Here is a 20,795-nt window from a genome sequence, read left to right as displayed (position 1 = left end):
GAGGATTTACACATTTTGAGGACAGGTCAGCGGCAATTTTCAGAAGGAGAATACCACCAATATACACCATGTCAGCTCAAGCACTAAGTTTGCACTGATAACCATGAAGGCTGTACTTAAGCTTTTCCATCCAGCAGCACGTACGTCCCATTGGCAGAACCTCCTGCCAATGTACGACTCATCCTGCAGGACTCTTTGCTTTTTATTTCTCTCTGAATTTGTTTTGCATGCAGTCTGTGTAACATAGCAGAAAAAAGGTAATGGAATAAACCTTTACTTTTCTTTTGTTGCTATAACTTAAGAGAAAGAACATAAAATATTTTTAAGCTATATTATGGAGTTTGTGAGCCGCACTGGGATTTCATTTTGCTAACTTTAGGTTTCATGTTTTCCTCAACACAAAACACGTTTTGAAAAAGTTTACAGAATGGTCCAAAAAGTGCTGGGAGGAGCGGGTGTTGCTTGTGTGTGCACATCTGTAGAAATGCGTGTAAATTTGGTGGTATTGGCTGTTAAAGATTTGCATGGGCCAGTCTGGTAATGAACACTCTTCAAAACCCTATTTTGCTAGGAAAAAAAAAAAAAAAGAAAAAGGAAAAAAAAAAAAATACAGAAGAGACGCAGCTGAGCATATGAACTACTCAGAGATTAGGCTTCAGTCTAGGTACAGTTCCTGAAGGAAAACAGCTTTGAAAATTCTTCGAAATACCCTTTAAATTATAATTGGGTTTTAATACATAAAACAGCCAAGTAATTTAAATGTTTGGAAAAGAAAACAGTCTTTCCTAGAGTTTATGAAGTGATAAGCCTGTTTCTTATGATTAACTATGAATCCTGATTTCAAACATGACCATCTACTAGCACATGCTCTCCATAGCTGACACTATAAGATCATACAGTTTTTACCAAATGAATATTCCAGGGCCCAATTCTGATATTATCCCACTGCACTCCCCTTCCCTCAAGTAAGCAGCTTGGTTTTTGTAGAAGTATTTTTGCTTCCTACTCTTAAACAAAAAGTGTAAAAAAAATATTAAAGTTATTTCTGGGGTGCTCTGCTCATGACACATTTCAGTCTAGTTCATGAAGAAAGTCAGATTTGGATATACAGAATACATATCATGATGTTCCCACAGGAAACTGAAAATAAACAGAAAAATAGAAGCGTTCAAGGATAATACGGTGCTCTCTTATTTAAAGAAAAATTCTTAGTAGTGAATATATATTAGAAAGACCATTGAAGGACAGCCAGGACAGCATAAAGTATGTTTCTGGGTATGAATATCCCAAATAATATACCATTTAAAAGCAGTGATAAAAACAAGACCATGTCAAAAGAAAATGTAGCTCAGTTTTCAACACACTGTAAGTAACATGATCAAATTTGGAAAGCCCTGCAAGTTCCCATGGTTTTGGTAGAAATGAATTAAAGGAAGAAATTAAAGAACAGAAGAAAAACTTAGACAAAATGAACTGAGAAAGAGACAAAAGCAGTGAAAAGAAACAGATACAGGGAAAGTACTGGTCTACTTTATTCTAATAATAGAGTCATCAGAGTATCTGCATGCACTAACACCTAATTTGAGCATCCTGAATTCTGATCCTGATTTCCAGAGATGGCAACTACATATTTAAAAAAAAAAAAAAAAAACCTTAAATTGCTCATTACTAGAAATAGATTGATTTGCATGAGAAAGGTACAGAGTTAGATTCCCATTTCATTTACGAACATTAAGATCATAGACTGAAATGTCTAAGTAAGCCCTAACCCCCAGGTTAACACTTTCTGCTTGGTGGCAGCAGCATCATTGCCCCTGGGAACTGGGCTGCATGGAGCGGCCCAAGCAAAAACTGATCAAGGGCTTTGGAGATGAGCATGGGACCCTGCAACTCTGTTCTGAATTCAAAGACAAGCCAACAGGGAAACATCAGAATGGAAAAAGTGAGAGGCTGGAACGTACTTGTGTCGGTCTGAGCACCTGACAACACAGGTCAGTCTTGCAAGCAGCTCGATGGTCAATAAGTAAGGACCATTCAGTGAAAGCACAAGGATCAGCTCACGTGGAGCAACATCCAAAGCTGCAGTCATGCTCTACTTTTCTATTTCTTGTTGGCTTTCTCCCCTTCAGCAAAACTTGCTGGCAGGGGTGGTCAGCTGCTTTGCTTATTCTTATGTATGCGAATTTACAGTGACCAAAGAAAAGGGAGTTTACCCTAGAAGCCAGGTAGAAATAGTCCAGTATGGTGTGTGCTGGGGACAAGACATGCTGACCACAGAATAACAGCCATCATTTTCAACTCTGTTATATTTTGCAAGGTTGGGTGTTTTGTTTTTTTTTTTTTTTTTTTTTTTTTTTTTTTTGGGGGGGGGGGGAGATGGGAGGGAATGGACGCTAAATTTAATACAAGCAAATCACCAAGATATTAGAAAAGCAGAAGCTAATTTACCTGCTTCTTTGGAGAATAGCTCGGGGATCTAAGTTATTGTTTTCCCATACTTCCAGCTCAACTCTAAATATTACATTGCCAGAATTGTCATCCCCTGGACGCTACATGTGAAAACTCCTAATTAAGCATTTTTGTGCTTTAACACTTTCTTTAGGCACAGTTGCCCAAATAGTTAAGAACAACCTCAATGATCATCAGACCCATGCTGAAATTTGGCATTGCCCTTTGTTTTGCAGGGGAGAGTTTGTTTTACCCTGGATAGTGGCTTGTCAGCTTCTAGGACAGTCAGCCACTAGGATCTTTCTCATCTGCAAGTACCTAGCACGTTTCCTTGTTTTAACCAACTGCACAGTTACAGCAGCCAAAATGCATTTATTTAACATTAACAACTAAAACCCCGCATCCAACCACCCTGGACTCTCAGAAAGTTCAAGAGCAGGACCAAAATTTGACAGGTCGGCTTGCAGCCCACGTTTCATCCCTCTGAAGCGATATGCTTCGAGAGGCAAACCACACACTCCTGGCTGCACTCTCCCACCACCCCAGCGGCTCCTGCCAGCATGTTTCACCAGACAAGTGCACAGGAGAGGGCACGAATCCCCTTCATCAACTCACCATCCTTTTCTAGTCACATTCACTACGCATTGCATTAGAAAATCGTAACGGTGTTAAAATATTTTGGCAGGATTTGTTATGGCCAGATCACTCACTTCCTTTGGGACACACAAAGCCTCCTCTGGCAATGAAACAGCCAAAATGTCAGCAAATCCTATAGAACAAAAAAGGGTCCGTCAATGTAAAGCCTAAATGAATCTCTGTTAAAAAACAGAAATCAAACAAACAAAAATATGCATAACAAAAATACACGTGCATAAAGAGAAAGTCTAGAAATATTCACTTTTTATTAACATTTTCTTTTTCCACCCTCCAGAAACTTTTTAGCAGCATTACAATGTATTCATCACAAGGTGCTATTAGAGCACAAGCTCACTCCGAGTGTTACCAATTCGCGGACAGATTAGAGGGCACATTAATAACATAGTTAATATGAAGTGTTTAGAGCCTTTACGTCGGTGACAAATACGACTCAGCCAAATTTCCTGACCATTGAGGCCACGGAGGGACAATTTGGTAGATTTCATCAACAGCTCTAATTATGTTCCTGTCAAGTCGAGAACAAAGTAATCCATAACTGGGGGGCTGCTCAGAGACAGTGGCACACAAGAGTAATTTATGCCCAAGACACAGGCCCCTTGCTGTAGTTAGTGAGCACAGTGCCTGACTAACAAGTGGGTTCAAAAGGAATTTATTAGGAAAAACACAGCCCACCGGCTGCGAGTGGCTTGTCAGGTGCAGGCTTATGAGGTGTTACAAGGCAAAGTCTACAGGCAAGCCTCTTGTCTATGCAAGCATCCCATATCCATGCTTGCTCCTGCCTCTTTGGGCTTAAAAAGTGGGTTTTCAGCCCAAAGCATTGCTCAGCAGGGGAGTGGGACCCAAGGACCGGTGAGCACATGGCCACGACCCCGTGCTTCAGAAAATCTGTTCAGTCCTCGGGACACAGGCAGCACTGCGAGGCAGAGCAGATGCCCTTTTGCGATCCTATAAATAATGCACTAATGAAATACCCAAAGGGATTATTAGTAGCAGTAGCCTAAAATGCCACCATACACTACACATTTCCTACCACAGCCCAACTATGAAACAGACTGGGGAGGGGTGCAAATAGGGGAGAAGCTGTCAGGTAATTTTGAGTCATTTTCCACTGGGATCTATATCGGGATGCAGCCTCTGTGCTTTCAAGCAGGATAATTTCATATGTGATACTTGTTGCATTTCACAAAAAGTCTCTTTCACTTGGGATGGGCTACTTTCGTAAGTAGTAAGATGTTAGAGAAAACAGTGTTATGCATTGCAAATGTAATTAAGAACAGTATCTATAAACCTTTGGAAAAAATAGCAATAAGAAAAGTTAGACTTAAAACATTTCTTGTGACAAACACCAAATACAGAATGGACTGTACTTTCTGAAGTTAGCTGTGAGCATACACTCTTGTCAGCAGTCTCAGGTTTTTATTTAACAAGACAAAAAACACAGAACTTAAAAAAAAAAAGTCATTTTACATCCCTTTCTTTGATACTGAAGAACTAAGCTACTAAAACCACTACCAGCAGCCGGAGGGGACTGAAGCCCAGGTAAGGGGAGCACTCAAACAAGGCCCACTTTGGAGACTGACCTGCATGGGGGCCCGGGAAGGTCGCTTTCTTTTTCCTAAGTTCCCCACTGGTAAATAGGCACCAGCATGTATAGGGAAGGACATTGTCCCCACGTGCCGTATCTTACCAATGTATTTTTGAATTTGCTTCACCGAACTACCTCATAAACAGTGGCACAGAGTGAATGCAGGATGCAGCTGGGAAGCACTACACAAAACCCCTCAACCTCTTCTTTCATGCTTTGCTAAGGTGTCTTACTCAAATTTGCTTGAATACATCTGAACCTGTAACTTATCTGCTCTTAGGTTTAGGGAATTCCCCTGCACCTCCTGAGCCGTATGGTATCAGTCTCTTAGGGCAGAAGCACTTCACAGAATTATGATTACTTGCACCTTACAACACTTTGCATCCAAGGATAAACAACAAACAAACAATACATCACAAACACTGATGGCTTCAACTTCACAGTGAGGCAAAGCAAAAAGGGAAGGACACAATGTTATTCTGCAGATGCGAGAAGAGAAAACTCTGGTAAATCACCCAGAGGGCAACCCAGGAGCCAAGCAATGCTGGACTTCATAATTCCCCGGCTCGTGATTCAGTCACAAGACACACTTCCTCTCCTGGTGAAATGTCATGCTGCCTCATGCCTCTGCTACAGAACACATTTTAACCAAGTGTAGCAAAAGCATGATGATCCCATTAAGTATCTAACATCTAATATCTTGTGAAAACTAATTTAGTGCTTTATCAAATCTCTAGTTTGTATGTAGAGCATAAACTGGCTACATTTGCTAATAGGGCAGATTGACCCATCCCATATATTATCAAAACACATCAAAGTCTGCTGGAGGACATAGCCTTAGCTACTTATTATCCTCTGCATTAACTCTCTCACCAGCTACTCGACCAATACATTTCCCTGCAACACATCTGTCACGATTTTGCAGAGAAATCAGCAATTCTGAGCAGTGCAGTGGTCAGAGACAGATAACAGGACTAAACCCATCATGGCCGCTCGACTTCACAAACTACTGTTAACTGGCACAAACAGAAACCTGCCACGCCAGCCTTGCACAACAGCACTCCACTGCCAGGCCCCTGAGATTCGCCCTCTTACTTAGATTTGTATTTTTAGAGCTTTCGTCATTCACATGATTTCTTCAAGATTTATTACATACAAGAGAGAAATAAAGTTACATGCCAGCAGCTTCAAATTCACAAGATTTTTTTTTTTTTTTTTTAAAGCAGGAGAAGGGCATCTTACACAAGAGAACATGTGGCTTAGTAATCAGGAAAGAAAGTGCCAGAATATTACTAATAATAATGTTAGCAATATTAGATCAAATGAGAACATCTTTGTTGGCTCAGATGCTGTGCAGTCGTATTCCTGCCTGTGATATATTTAGGGTATTATTTGTGACACTGTATAATGAATTGTAAATTGTGAAGCCACACTTCTTAATGGCTGGGAACTAACATAAATGGCAAAGATATTCATTTATTTATTTAATTATAATTGCTACTATTCTCTGTTAGGTAGTATTTGTCTTTGTCTGGAAACCCTGAGCCATTGTACATGGGACCTTAGCAGCCTTTTCTGACTACCTGGCTACCTGAATTACCAATTATTGCCATAACCCAGAAGGTAATACTAGAATATTCCTGAAGAAAGCCAAAACATACTCTCCCTTCTAAAAGAAACCAAATCCACTCCAATGAGAAAATTCATCTTTCACTTTTCATAAGTGACTGTATATAGTTCTAAAATATAAGCACATCCCTAGTCATTCACATTGAATTCTACAGCTTCAATCATTTTCTTTTTCTATAGACAGTTTGTCAAGCTGTTTTTTTTTTTTCTTTTTCTTTATAAATTCTAGCCCTCCATATCTTTAAACCCTAGTATAAACAAGTAAAAGGTATTTTGGGGTGTATGAGGGCTGTTACTAGAAGTTTTCTGTTTTCTTGGTGATTTCAGAGCCTATTAATGATGGGCTCATTTCTCACCCAGAGAATATTAAAACCTGCTTACAGCCGACAGACTGACAAACCTGCTACAGACAGAAAGTCTCCTGCTGGGTAAAACTTCTAACAGGTGAACTTCTGGCTGGGGGCATACATCAAACAGAAAACAAAGAAGTGGCCAGTGAGTTAAAATATGACAATTCTGTTACTGAATTTAATTGCAAATCTTTGGAGCTTTATCCCCCCCGCCTTCCTTCCCTCCCCCTTTTCTTTTTCTTTCCCTTCTGTTTTTATTTCAAAATCACAGGAACTACGCAGCCTAGCAAGACTATAATCACTCAGCAGGAACCTGGCACAAGGACAATACAGCCACCAGCCAGGCAGCAGGAAAATGAAGGAAATCTCTTTCTCCCTCCCCCTATGTTGCTTAAAAGAGGCCCGGCATGAATGAATCTTCCCGGTAGCCACCAACCATTTCTTATTCCTTCCGAGCAATCATCAATTTCAGCATCAAGTGGTTTAGTGGATCCACAACTGGTAGTGGCAGCGGAGTAAGCCCAGCATGCAAACGTTTTGGCTAATTTAAAACCCTTTTGCTGCCGAATCAAACATGACAAGACAACAGTAAAAAGAGAGGCTATTATCCCAAATGAGAGTCGGCGGATGGCTGAAATTGGCTTGAGTGGCAGAGACAAAAGAGGTGAAAGGAGCAGGGACAACCAGGCATGATAATACCAGATACAGCACTCGCTTTTTCCCCCACCCCCCGTGCATCCACACATATCACTACAAGGAGGAAAAAAGGCAACGTTTCCAAGTTCCACACTGCCAGGCAGAAAAAAATTCACGTAAAAGGATACAAAATAAATTAGTAGCTGGTAAAACATTTGCCCCATGGGGATGGAGAACCTTAACTTACAAGAGACGCTGCCCCTGCGATAGAAAAGCTAGCACTCTGAACAGTAAAACTGTCATTTCCTACCTGAATTAGTGTCCTGCTGCCCAAAGTTCATTACCGTGAGTTGAGGATCGGAAGCACTGATTTAGGACAGAGTAACCTTAAAACGAGAATAACCTGTGGCGCAGCTACCAGTGAATGGCTGCTACCTGCAGAGAGCTCACCAAGCGCCCAAATCTCAGAGAGCTGCTAGGGGAGGAAAAGTGGAGGGCAGAGGAATTAATTTTGCAAGGCATTTGGGAGGCCACGAGCAGACTGATGATGTTCAGAGCCGTGAACCCTGGTGATGGCTTGCAGCTCACAGAATGACGACCTGTGGGATCACTGGAGAGCAAGCAAGTTGTCTTTTGCAAGATTAACAATTTAAAAGTGCTGAAATTAATTTTGTTTAATAGCTGTGGGTGCAGACTCCTTACAAAGTAGGTTGCAAGGTCAGCAAGCCTCCTAAAGACTTTTAAAATGCAGCTTTTTATAGGGACAGTAGATTTAGGGTGGCTTAGGGCTTAAAGATCTAAAAAGCAAAAGAAGTGCAAAAGGTCATTTCCTACCACTTCCAAATCTTGGGTGAAGACATTCTTTATTTCACTTTTTACTCTGCAACATGCATTTACTGGTGCATTCAAAGCTACTTGAAGCAGCATGGGCTTCTTAAGCAGACAAGGTGAAAAAGACAGTAAAATCAAATAAGAGAACCAGACTAACGAGAATGTAGCAGGCTCCTCAGAGTCACACTGGAACGTGTCTACCTGTGTTGCAAAGAGTTGAGGGAAGGAAAATAAAAAGGAGAATAAGAGACTGGGAGGAGAAAGGCAAGGGCAGGGAGAGTGCTCACCATCCCGGAGCAGTTCGCCTGTGATTCACATTGCTTCCTTACGTGAGGCCATTACTCTGTAAAATACTGTAATTTTACAGTGTGTGCGAAGGAGCAGCTGGGCTTAATGCTGAAACCCAGATCAGCCATTTAAGAGACACTTGCTCGGCTTCACACCCTAATACACGTGAGCTATTGCAACATATCAGAATAGACTGACTATAGCTCCATTATAGGACACTTTTCATCCCACCTTTTTGTAATAGCATCCAACAAATGGCATAGGTAGAGTTCATAGTGAGTGTAGGTTTGGGAAATGGAAACAGTGCCTCTTCTCTACACCACTGCGTAGGAGGGTCTACAGCCAGTGCTGCCTTGACAAGCGTCTCCATGATGTGCAGCTCTGTGTGACAGAGGGGCTCAGGAATTCAAGCAGGATTCCAATCCTGAAGAAATTTACACACACACACACACACACACACACCATGCAAAAAATAACTGCCTAATTTGGTATTTATACATATCCACCTGGGGTTCCTCAGGGAACCAAGAAACCACATGAGAATCTGATCACAACGGATACAGCACACAGGTTCGTTTCAACATGCTCACTTCTCTTAAATCCTTACCCCCCACAGCGTGAGGGAAGCACTGGGTTCACACTGCGAAGGACAAAGCCAGGCAGAGGACGTACATGCTTCTGACATGCAGCACATCACGGGATCACAGGACAGGCAAGTTTCATCTGCTCCTCTGCCAGATCCAGGCAAGCAGAATCGCCTTCAGTGTTCGGGGCAGCCTGTATCAGACAAACGCGTTGTCCTGCGTAATGACACCAAGTTGCTACGGCTCTGCAGGCGGAGGGGGCCATTTCCCTGGCAATGAGGTAACTGCCGGTCATTAGAGAGAACAGAATTAATTCAGCCGCAAGCTCATCTCTGACGGTGGCCGAAGCAAGCACACCAGCCATTTTTCTTTGCCCGTTCCACAGGGAGTTAGAACAAAGAAAGAGGCCCCTGAGAAACACTCGAGACACCACAGGAAAATCATTTTAGATGCATATAAATACTGCCACTGAATGCCGTGTGTTTTCAAGCTGACACATGCTGTCGTATGTAGTATTTGTTCCCTTTTTAGTCTCAAAGTTGAATTCATATCCTCACACAGCACTTCAAGAAAACCCCAGTTCACAGTTCAGCAAGGCACTGCTTAAAAGGCAAGCCTGATACAGGTCCTTAGGGCACCTCATCCATCCTGCACTTGGATGGCATTCTCCACCAAGGGACCCCATTAGGAAGGAAGGGCAAACTGAAATCCTAACCCAAAGCAGTCTGAAACAGCACCAGCATACTGGTATAGCAGCGATGGATGAGACTCCATTTGTCTTCAAAGCATGGGAAGCCAATATATCTGCTTCACTGCAAACTCAACTTTACTTTCCAACCTTGTAGTGTACTTAAAGCAAAAACGTAGATCAGCTTTCTGTCTGGGGATAAAGCAGCAGAGAAGTGTCACCCAAGGCTCCAATTAAACAGATGGGAAGTGACGCACTTACAGCGCAACTCCATGCAGCAAAACACCCCAAGATACAGTGTCTGTGTTACAGATCAATTGCCCAGGAATGCAGAGCCACAACCTGCAGGTTTCCTCTCCCCTCCATGTAGTAGAGCAACTCAGAAGCATCTTGTGCCAGTATAAAGCGTGCTGGAAAATGCAGCTGCTGTAGGAACACTATCAGTGCTGGAGATATCCCAGATCCTACTCTCCCTACAGAAGGTTAGGCCCTTCCAAGCAGGAAGAAACATTATGTTTGTTCTATGGCCAAAGTAATTAGAGGCTTACCTACAGTACTTCATATTTCTCCTTTCATAAAAGAGCTTTGTGTTGTTGTTGAATGAACTGAGTATGAGGCTAGTGTTTATCTGGATAAATTTTGATCTGGCTAACGTAGCTACAACTTCACTCCCTTCAGGAAAGGTGATTCCATTTATACCAGGTCTGCATATGGCCAAGTGAGCTTCCTTCAACATCGTTTTCTAAAATATTTAAGCTTAGATAGGTATAATTCCCTCATGAATGGTATGTAGGTACACATTTTGGGGTATACTACATTGCATATTAGTTCGCCAAGTATAGCACTGAAACATGAACTCTTCATCACATTCTTCATCTGTGGATGCAGTTTCAAGGAGAACAGTCCATATCTCATTCAAATACTTTCAAGGAGAGATTCAAATACTGTAACATGAAAAAGGTCTGGTAGAAAAGAACTATTTTTTTGAAAGCTTGTCACCTGTTTATAGGAATCTCTAGCCAGGGCTCTTATTTATTTTTCATCAGCATCTACTGTTGCAGATGAGATCCTCCTATCCCAGGAACCGCACAGGTTCAAAGAGAGAAGACCACCATGACCAATACATACTGCAATTTAAAGAGACTAGCCAGGCAGTTACTAGGGACTGAATATATGCTTCTTCTGCTCCAGCCAGGAGCCTAAACTTAAGGTTATCCTGTCCTAGCATAGCACCATATCACCTCTAGTGCCAATTTGGCTGACCGGAACTGTATATATCTACCTGCCTATTCAATTCATATCAAGAAGAAAGCAGGAGGAAAAAAACAGCAAGGTCAGGTACTTACGTATGAGCGACATACCTCACATGAGGAACAGCTACCTCACGTGGACCCAAACCAACAACAGAAAGCCTGCTCCTGAACAGTGTGCAGTTAGTTGTTAAACAGTCAGCCACTCAAAATGCCAGACCAATTCTCTTACTACCTGGACTCAAAATCACCAAAGTACCTCCAACCAAAAGCCTTTTGTGCATATGCAGTTATTCTCCCTGTAAATCCACAGAGAAGATGAACCTAGGTATTCTGCTAATCTACAAAATCTAGTTAGCACTGAGCAAAGATGGAGTTAGATTCTCTGACACTCTATAAAGATTCACATCGTCAGTGACTGCAAAAACTGTATGGATGAGATGTCTAATCAGACTGTCCCAGACCTGTTTAAACTCCTTGCCCCAAATTTGTCTCCTTTTTATCCTACATGTCACACTCTTAATTGGTCCTTGCCCAGCAGAAGAGTGGGAGAAACTCAAGAACCATCCTCTTCACTCCAATTCTCCTTTGGATTGTACATGTTTCTCATAAAACAGAAAGTGCTGCCTCAGAAGCTTGCTTTTCTCAACCCGTAATGTTCAACAGACCTCTAAAGGTCTTCAAGATCTCCACAGCTCTAGAAGATGACAGTGAAACAAGAAGTTCTACTGCTCCCTCACCGTTACTGGGCCTTGGCAGCTTTTCCAGCCCACAGTGTGGCACTATTTTTGAATGACTTTTCTGAATGAAGAGCCGGGGAGAGGAGAAAGTTGGAAAAACAGAAATGAGAACTTGGCAGGGGGAAAAAAAGAAAAAAGAGGCTTAAGTCAGACAATCACAGCTGCAAAACGATTTCTGTTTCTGACACTGTGTGACACAGTGGAAAAGAGCTTGCTTTTCCTCTGAAACACAGAAAAAGACAGGCTCTGATAGTGAATTTGTAGCATACTATATGCATATATATTGCTATACCTGGGATTATTAAGCATCAGTTGCAGGAAAGACATCAAGGACTGACAAGCCATGGCCACGAATCTGAACGTTAACTCTCTTCACTTCACCACCTTCCCTCCTAACAACCAGGAGACCAATACTGTACCAGTAACTGCCACAAATGTTTTCCCCAAACCATGCTAATAGTCAAATGAATTGGATGCTCATTGCAATGCCAAGAAAAAAACTGTTTTTTTGTCAAAGAACTTTGCTGCAGTCACCTTTGAAGCCCTGTCTGTACCACTGGGACAAACACACTCCATACCAGGAAGAGAAACATCGAGAGGGTTTTATGATGCAGTACAAGGAAAAAAATAATTTAAGAAAAAAAAATTTTGCTACACGTCCCATACTTTCCAGTGATAATTTTTTGAAATAAAGCCGCCTTCTATCAGGAGACATCTCCCTTGTTTTCAACAGGATTTTAGGTCTAGACCATGCAGAGGATTTCTATGCCAGCTGTTATTCTAGCACCATTAAGAATACTGAGCGAATTAATCAAACCGTCCTGATCCACAAAATATCAAGGAAACCTGAAGCCCAAGATGAACGGTGCAGTACACACAGAATTAATTTTGTGTCTGTTTTCCCTCAGGTGCAAAGAGCGGTCATTAGGGAACAGTCCAAAGGAGCTGAGGAAACTCATTACTGATGTTGCAAACCAGCATCGAGGGGCAGTTTGTTTGTTTCTATCTTTCCCTTTCACACAGGGACGAAGCACGAAGAGACTTTTGGGACCCAACTGTATCAAGGAGTGGGAACGAGGTGCCTCCAGCCCTCCTCCACAAACCATTCCATCAGCACAAGTCTCCAGCAGGTCGGAGACGGACTAACTTTTCCAAGGTATTAAATTAAAAGATGTTGAATTAAGTTAAACGCCCCACATTGAATTGACATTTCCCTTTTTTAATGCAAGCTAAGATTGATGAAAAATACCACTTATCTACATTAAGGGTCAAAATATCCAGCAAAAGAAGCCTCTGGTTCAGCGCGTCAGAGCAAAGTCAGTCTTACATAATCTGAGGACCAGGACGCGGATCACATCCTGATGATCCAATTAATGGTGGGATACTTTGCAATCAGCCAGGAAGCAAGGCCCCTAACAGATTGTGGGGCTGTAACATCAATTTCTTAAGTGCATTTAAAGGATTACAAATGTTAGTCCTGGCTTGAGATTGAAACACCTATTGAGGTGCTCTGAACCACATTACAGTAATTGGGTACCTGAATTAATGCCATTTCTTCTGATGGGTGAGTTGAATACATTGGAATTACGGGTTTCTTTTGCTGTATTTCACTTTCAGCCTTTTTTTTTTTTTTTTCTCCTCAGAACATAAATCCGAGGCAGAATATCTCTTTTTATCTAGTTAGCTTTAATTACAGCCCTGAGGCACCCAAGTACTGTCCTAATTTTACCTTCTACTTTGTTTGGGTGCTTTTTTTTTTTTTTCCTTATTTTACCACACAATGACATTAAGACAGGAATAAAGCTACTTTTTCTTGAAGCTTTGTCGGGGAGTAGCGGGGAAGGCTGTTGAGAGACAGAGAAAGAGAAGTCTTTCTTTTCCTTCCCATAGCCCTCTTGCACTATGTAAACCTTTTTATGCATGCACCAGATACCATTTGCAGTGTTTTACACCTCCCAGAGAGCTAGAACCAGGGCCGCCTCAATTAGTCTTCTATTCCTTCTGAGGTCAGTTCAAGTAAAGGTCTCAATCATATCAAATTGGCAGGAATGCTAACTACCTGGGTATTTCAGACCATCCAGAGTTCAGCTAAAACATGTAGCTGGTTTCAAGCGTACTCTGTGAATATAAACTGTAGGCATAAAACTGTACGTGTATGCCAGAGACTACACTTACGTTTAAAATAGCTTAGGGCATAGGGTTGTTTGTAGAGTTATCCAGCCACCACCTCTGTTAGACTGCAGCATACAGCATAAAGGCTGCACACGCTTTCCTCTTGTATCATAAGAGTTTTGATAATTAGTGTTATAGCAGGGAATTCCATCCACTTTTGCCCTCTGCCTATGTGGCACTGACATTTCAGCAACCTCAGCAGTGGTTTCTCACTTGCAGCTAACTGGAACAAACACAGCCACGATATAAAGACCAGGCTGTGAAAAAAAAGGGGAGGGAAACGGAGTGTGGTATTCCAGATATTCCAGTGCACTCTGTAAATTTCATTTATCTGGTTACAGCACATCATGTTTAGATACTGCTTTAATTACTCAGTTTCTCCAGGTCTATTAATAACTGATGTTATAATGTACATAAACAATGTATTATACACACTTTTTATATTCCATACATATATATCTCCTTCTAGAGATATTCCAACTTTTGATCCTACATTCAGGATTCCATAAGAAACTGCGATTCCACAGTGATTGTGCTTTAATTTTGGGTTTGCTTAAGATAACTGTAAACAGAAAAGATACAGGAGCTATTTATCTTCATTGCTGGTTAAGAGGAAATCACAGCGTATACCTTCAGGGAGCTAAGGAAGCACAATGATTTAACTGGCATATGAAGGAAAGAGACAGCTTCTAATTCAGCAATACAGCTTCCTGACTCTCAGGGAAAAGCAGTTTGCATGCTTTTGTCAGGTAGCCATTCACAGTTAACTGTGTAGTTTTGTTTATTTTTATTTTCTACTGCATAAAAAACAGTAGATTAGGGAGGGATCACTGGGGACCATTCAGCGGTGCTCCTTGTTTCTCTTGAATGTTTTTTAGTGTTCTTTAATTTCCCTTCCCCACTAATGTGGAAAATTCCTAGAGTTTAGAAATAATCTTTGTGAAGCACAACAAAACCTACAAACTAGTTCCACATAGGAGGTGATTAATCAGAGGACAGACATAGCTTCACTGTAGGGCCACATGACGACGCACAGTGTAAGGATTTAAGAAAAAAAGAGCAACAGTATCTTGCAGATATCAATTCAAATTTCAGAGTAGTTTTTGATTCATTAGATCATGCTCGTTGAAATGATTTACATACAGATAATGAAAACACAAGCCCCAAGGACTAGTTAGCTGTTTAGCAGTGTATACATTTCACATAACCATTTCTATACATCTCGTTTTAAATTCATTAACAAAAATTAATTGCTACCCAGTGGTCTATGTTGCACAGCACGTAGCTTTGATATACTTTCTAAATTACTGCTTTTTATCACTCCTCCAGTGATCTCACAGACAAAGTTAAATTTTGCTCTCCTGAAAGAACTGGGTAAAAATTCATAGCAAATCTCATGTTTATTATAGTTAGTTAGAATTAGCAACTGAGTTTGAGGAAATATTTGTCTAAATTTTTTCCCTATTGCCCTTTGGAAAAGACAGCGTGATGCCCTTAGGATTCTACCGCAGAGACAGAACACAGCTCACTAACTTTCCTTTTGGACCCGATCCAGAACGTATTGAAGTCATATGGAGACTTCATTGACTTAGTATTCTGTACTTCAGGTCTTCCAGCCCTCATTGTCCTGTGTCACCACCACCCCTCCCCCCCCCATCCCCTGGACTGAGCTTTGCTGTGCGAGCCTTAACTGTGTTGTTATTGTTGCAGCACATTCAGCATGAAGTATCTCCAAATGTGTCTCTCTTTCTCTTTTATTTTTAACACAGCTTAGATAAGGAGGAAAAAAAAAGTTATTTTTCTTAATTAACTAACAGAAATTGGTCTTGGATTTTACAGATGAGTTATAATGATGGGGGGAGGTAAGGTTTGCTTTTTAGTAATAACATGTAATGGTTAAAAAAATAAAAAAAAATCTTTCCACACTCTTTCCATCATATTTCACAAATATTTACAGTGTACACCTCAGGTTTGAAATAAGCCAGGGAGAACTAATTCATTGTTTACACTTGGAATCCGAGGTGGCCCAGTCCCATAAGGGCAGTACAATGCACTGTATCTTTCCATTCTCAGTACTTATCTTAATCTTAATAACTAGCCAGACAACTGACTCCAGAGTCCTGGGCTTATCGACTGGAATTCGTCACATGCACACAAGAGAAGACAAGAAATGCATTATATAACAATGCCATACAAATCATTATCTTTTAATATTTAAAAGTATGTATTCAAAGTCTGATACGGAACCATTTTGGTTGAACTCAATTCCACTGGTTGTTATTAAATTTGATAGCAAATGAACAAAAATACACTTGTAACATATTTATCTGCAAAAGAGTTTATTTGCAACAGATCAAAAGGCTGCTTCTTACTACATTTTAGTTACTGCTATCAAATGCAATCTCCTTTTTAAACATGCTTTGATATGGGAAGACTATTTTCAAAACAGGTTAATAGGAAATATATTTATTTTTTTCTAGGTCTCTTAAGTACCAGGAAGTGCCCAGAATGTGAAGAGAAAGTCTATTGCACCCTCACCGTAGGTCTACAGCATGATTTCTTTGAAGTGAGTTTACTTAAGGAACAGGAAAGACATTTTAACTGTGTACACCAGAAACTTAGAACACACTTTCAAGCTGACATACGTAACCTAAATTTTGGTTTCAGTGTCTCACATATAATGGCATATTTTGCCAAGAAGCAGAGATTAGTCCAAATGTGTGTTATCCAAAGCATCAGGGGTACTCTTTGCTGAAAGAGTTGTCTCATATTAGGGTTTTAATTTTTCCTCTGCACCTCCGCAGTAAAAGCTGCTTGAGTATACGTGCACCATGGCGAGTGGGAGAGAGAATAATGATTAGGACCCCACACTCCTAAAGCAAGAGGAGAGGAACAAAAATTTTGAACACAGACCCTGTCAGTAGTCCCTCTCTCATTGCCTGCAAAAGGATAAGAGAGAAGATAGATAATTTACATACAGGCATTCCCAAAATGAATTTGATATGAACTTATACAAAATTAATATGGGTTAACAAATACACTGGAAATTCACTCCTCAGACTGCTTCACTCTAACCCAGCCCATAAAGTATTACTTGTGCTAGGTATTAATACTTTCTGCAATGGGATTCCTCGAGCATAAGACATTGGAGTAGCGTTCAAAAAGACTATCACTGCTAGGGAGGGTATTTCCCAAATTGCTATTCCACATCAAAAACTTTTGAAGCCTACCCTAGGCCAAACCTTGTGCTAAACCACAAACCACAGTAAATCAATTAGTTAATCAATCCCATCAGGCAATCAATTAACATGAACTAAGAAAACCATAAGCAGACATATTCTTGTGTGAACAAAGGTCACCCACTGGGGCCTTTGCGTGTCTATTCATATTAGTTTAAGCCCAGGTTTAGAAGGAGAAATTTTCCTGTGATAATAGTTCTTTGTATTGATGTGTCAGCACAGAGACCTAGTCTCTGTGTCTAGCAGAGATCGTCTGTATTTTTACTCATGTAATAACGAGAGGCCACTTCTAGGAGAAGGAATCTGAGATTTGTGTTCCATAGTGGTGAGGTGAGGCCTCCTTCAGTTCTAGTGAAAGGACTTTGCACGAGGATTGTAATGATACCTGAACAAGAGAGCAAACTGGGCTTTCTCAAGCATACACCTTGAAAACTGCAAGTGCAAGAGAATTTATCATCACCCCCAAGTCTTTGGTCGATGTTGCAAAGCCAATTTTTGATTCCATTTGCTAGGTCCAACCTAAGAGCTGGGAGAAGCATGTTTTGAACTTCTAGAGAAACACCTGCTCTGTAACACCTGCGATACAACTTCCTTTCTAATCAGAACTATAAAATAATTATAGTAATTAATGCTATTTTATAATCATGTGGTAATTACCATTCAGGGATAATCCACAAGCCAGTGATAAATTCATTGTCAGATTTGCAACATATCTGCAGCCTACTAAGCAGGTGAGGTTACTTCCATATATTAACTGGGGACACTGAATTCTTGGGTTGTGGGAAAGAGTCCACATACAAGGTCCACAAAGCTCAGAGCGAAGTAGAAGCAGAGCCAAGTGTGGTGGGCAACCCAAATGCTGTGAAAGTGAAATCTTGTATGTGACTCAGCCCTGCAGATGTCTGGGACTACAGGTTTGTCATGTGAAATTGCACGCTGGTGCACACAGCACAGCCAAGCCAAACAATTCATGACCAGAACAGCCCACTTTCCTTCCTATTCCCACATGCTGTATTGGTTTCCTTGGTTCACCAGGTGAACCTAAAGTAATGTGATAATGCAGTCACCACCACTACTTATGATTTCGATGTGGTTGTACTATGATGTTGCTCATCAGAGTAATGCTTCTCACAGACAATTAAGCTGTATAGCACCGAGTCTTGTTTACCTCCAAAATCTTCCATGAGTTCAAGTCTCCCTTCTGCATCACTCCTCTTCCACTAAACAAACTGCGTTTAGCATCAAACACAGTATCAAATAAAAGCTGGCATGGCTATTCAAATTTTAGTCAAAGTCAGAGAAAGAAAGATGTGCAGAACAGCTGAGAATTGGCCTAACTTGGGATAGGAAAAAAAAATGCAAAGGTATGAAAATGTATTCTACAGTGCTCTCAGTGCTCAGATCCAGCGGTGACAGGGCTATAAGCAGATGCATTAGTCTGGAAATATATCAAGGTTAGATTAAGCTGCAGAGTTTCCATTTTATTAATGGTCTTCAATCTGACTCCTTAATAAAATGGAAACCATTTGTAAAATTTTGATCAGAATCCACACTTAGCTTTTAAATGCTTGCAACCTTTGGGTATATTCAGGAACAAATTTCAGAGAGCCTATGCCTAAAACTGAAGGAGAGAAGGAAATGAGAAGGAGAAAATGACTCGAGGTGAATCAGACCTTGAAGTGAATTATTATGTAAACTATGAGTTAGGATAAACGAAGAAACCATTGGGACAGCATGTTTTTTTGCATAGATCACAGAGATATTATGCTGGACCACTGCAACATCTGCCACAGTGGCATAACTAGAAGAGTAAATATCTAAGATGTTAATATTTAAATATTGTCCTGAATGACATATTGGAGCCACTAGAGCATTGCTTGGGACTGGAAAGCTTGGGTCATCACCAGGCTGACTAAGGAGCTTGAATGAGCATTGTAATGCAATGCTGTGTCACTATTTATTTGGTCAAGTTTTCTCTGATCTGATGTCATGGAACAAGAGAAAGAAAGGTTTTATACAGCAGCTACTGGAAAGGGAAGTGTTGTTGGATAACATAAAAGTGACATGGAAAGGAAGTTCCCAGAAAATTACCCCTCAGTTGTATCTCTCAACCACACAGTAGCCTGCATGGAAAGAAATTAAAATTCATACTTAGAACATAAAAAGAAGCTGAAACTCAGAACTACGCAACAATCTAATTTAATAGCAAACCTGCTGCAAATGTGCGTGCTGTGCTGCTGCCCTTCTGGTATCTGAAGTTTGAGGAAGAATTTTTAAAGGGAGTATTATTCATATATGGCAGTTTGCGGATGAAGTGACTATAGGCTATACAAAGGTTTCAGAAATGGATTTGACTAGGCTTTTCTCTGGCAAGTGTTTTGATCCAAAGCAAAATGCAAGTACTAAAATCAGAGTACTTGAGTCCTTCTTTTTAGCCTTCAGAGAGGGAGAATCTCATTGCACAGATCTCCAAGCATGATCACCATATCCAAAAAAATCCAAGGAGAAAAGTAGAGCATCAACTACACTGACGAACAGTTGCATTATCCGAGGCCATGGCCTTTGTTAGCAGGCAGAGGCTTTTCCTAACACTTGAACCCAATGACGTCTACACTAATAAAGCTTACATCCATAACAAAGCATAAGCACTTCCTCTGGGAAAGACCCAGAGCTATCAGGAAGGACAACATGCTACTGTGACAAATTAAGTCTGTTTCTCTCCCTTTGACTTTGATACCTACTTGGATGACATTTGCGGCAGTGATGGGGACAATATTACAGAAGGAAGAACCTTGATTAGTCTAGCCAGGACAAAGTCACCTATTATCCTAGGAGACAAATTTGGAAATTTTTAATAAAACTAGACACTGTCACTTTACCTTCCATCTAAGGCTCCCTGTGACCCCAACAGAAAATACAGAATGTGTTTATTCAGATTAACTGAACTACTTCTATAGGTGATACCTCCATCTGCTCTTCACAACACATTTACCTGTATGCTCACTGACTAGCAGGTAAACACAACTGAAAGGCCAGATAAGCATAAGCAATTTCTCTATTCAGTGTGCCAAATATTTGTTATTTGACCCAGAATGAAATAGGCTAAGATTAAAAACAAACAAACAAACAAAAAAACAAAAAACACTACATATAGTTACAGAAATATTACTTTTCTACAATCTGTACTCCTACAAAACATTTTCCTCAATCTACATAGGACAGCCATATCACATGCATTAGGGTCTTACTGTTATCGCATAACCTTCGGCATTTTGGCAGTACAGAATCGTAGAACATCCCAGGTTGGAAGGGACCCCCAAGCATCATTGAATCCAGCTCCTGGCTCTACACAGGACCACCAAAAAAACACAGTGTATGTCTGAGAGTGCTGTTCAAATGCTTCTTGAGGTACAGCAGACTCAGGGCCGTGACCACTGCCCTGGGGAACCCATTCCAGTGCGTGACCACCCTCTGGGTGCAGAACTTTTTCCTAACACCCAGCCTGACCCTCCCCTGTCCCAGCTCCATGCCATGCCCTCGGGTCCTGTCGCTGTCCCCAAAGAGCGGAGCTCAGCGCCTGCCCCTCCGCTCCCCTCGTGAGGGAGCTGCAGGCCGCCATGAGGCCTCCCCTCAGCCTGCTCTGCTCTGGGCTGAACAAACCAAGGGACCTCAGCCGCTCCTCATTTATCTTCCCCTCT

At 41.1% G+C, this 20,795-nt stretch overlaps 1 protein-coding gene across 3 annotated transcripts in view; it reads right to left on the bottom strand.

The window, feature by feature from the left end:
• ESRRG (estrogen related receptor gamma) overlaps positions 1 to 20,795 on the bottom strand; it is a 385,005-nt gene that overhangs the window by 231,459 nt on the left and 132,751 nt on the right. Inside the window, exon 2 of one of the 3 annotated variants that reach the window (XM_040551124.1) lies at positions 3,159 to 3,217. The exons of 1 other annotated variant lie outside the window; for it this stretch is intronic. The gene's annotated coding sequence lies outside the window, so the exon portion shown is untranslated. Of the gene's footprint in view, positions 1 to 3,063; positions 3,086 to 3,158; positions 3,218 to 20,795 lie in introns of those variants that run through there. One more of the 3 variants, XM_040551123.1, reaches the window with a different exon arrangement.

The sequence above is a fragment of the Cygnus olor genome, chromosome 3 (assembly GCF_009769625.2).
Source record: "Cygnus olor isolate bCygOlo1 chromosome 3, bCygOlo1.pri.v2, whole genome shotgun sequence".
NCBI classification, from domain to species: domain Eukaryota; kingdom Metazoa; phylum Chordata; class Aves; order Anseriformes; family Anatidae; genus Cygnus; species Cygnus olor.
Note: the sequence above shows the minus strand (reverse complement) of the source record. Positions and strands in the feature narration are given on the sequence as shown.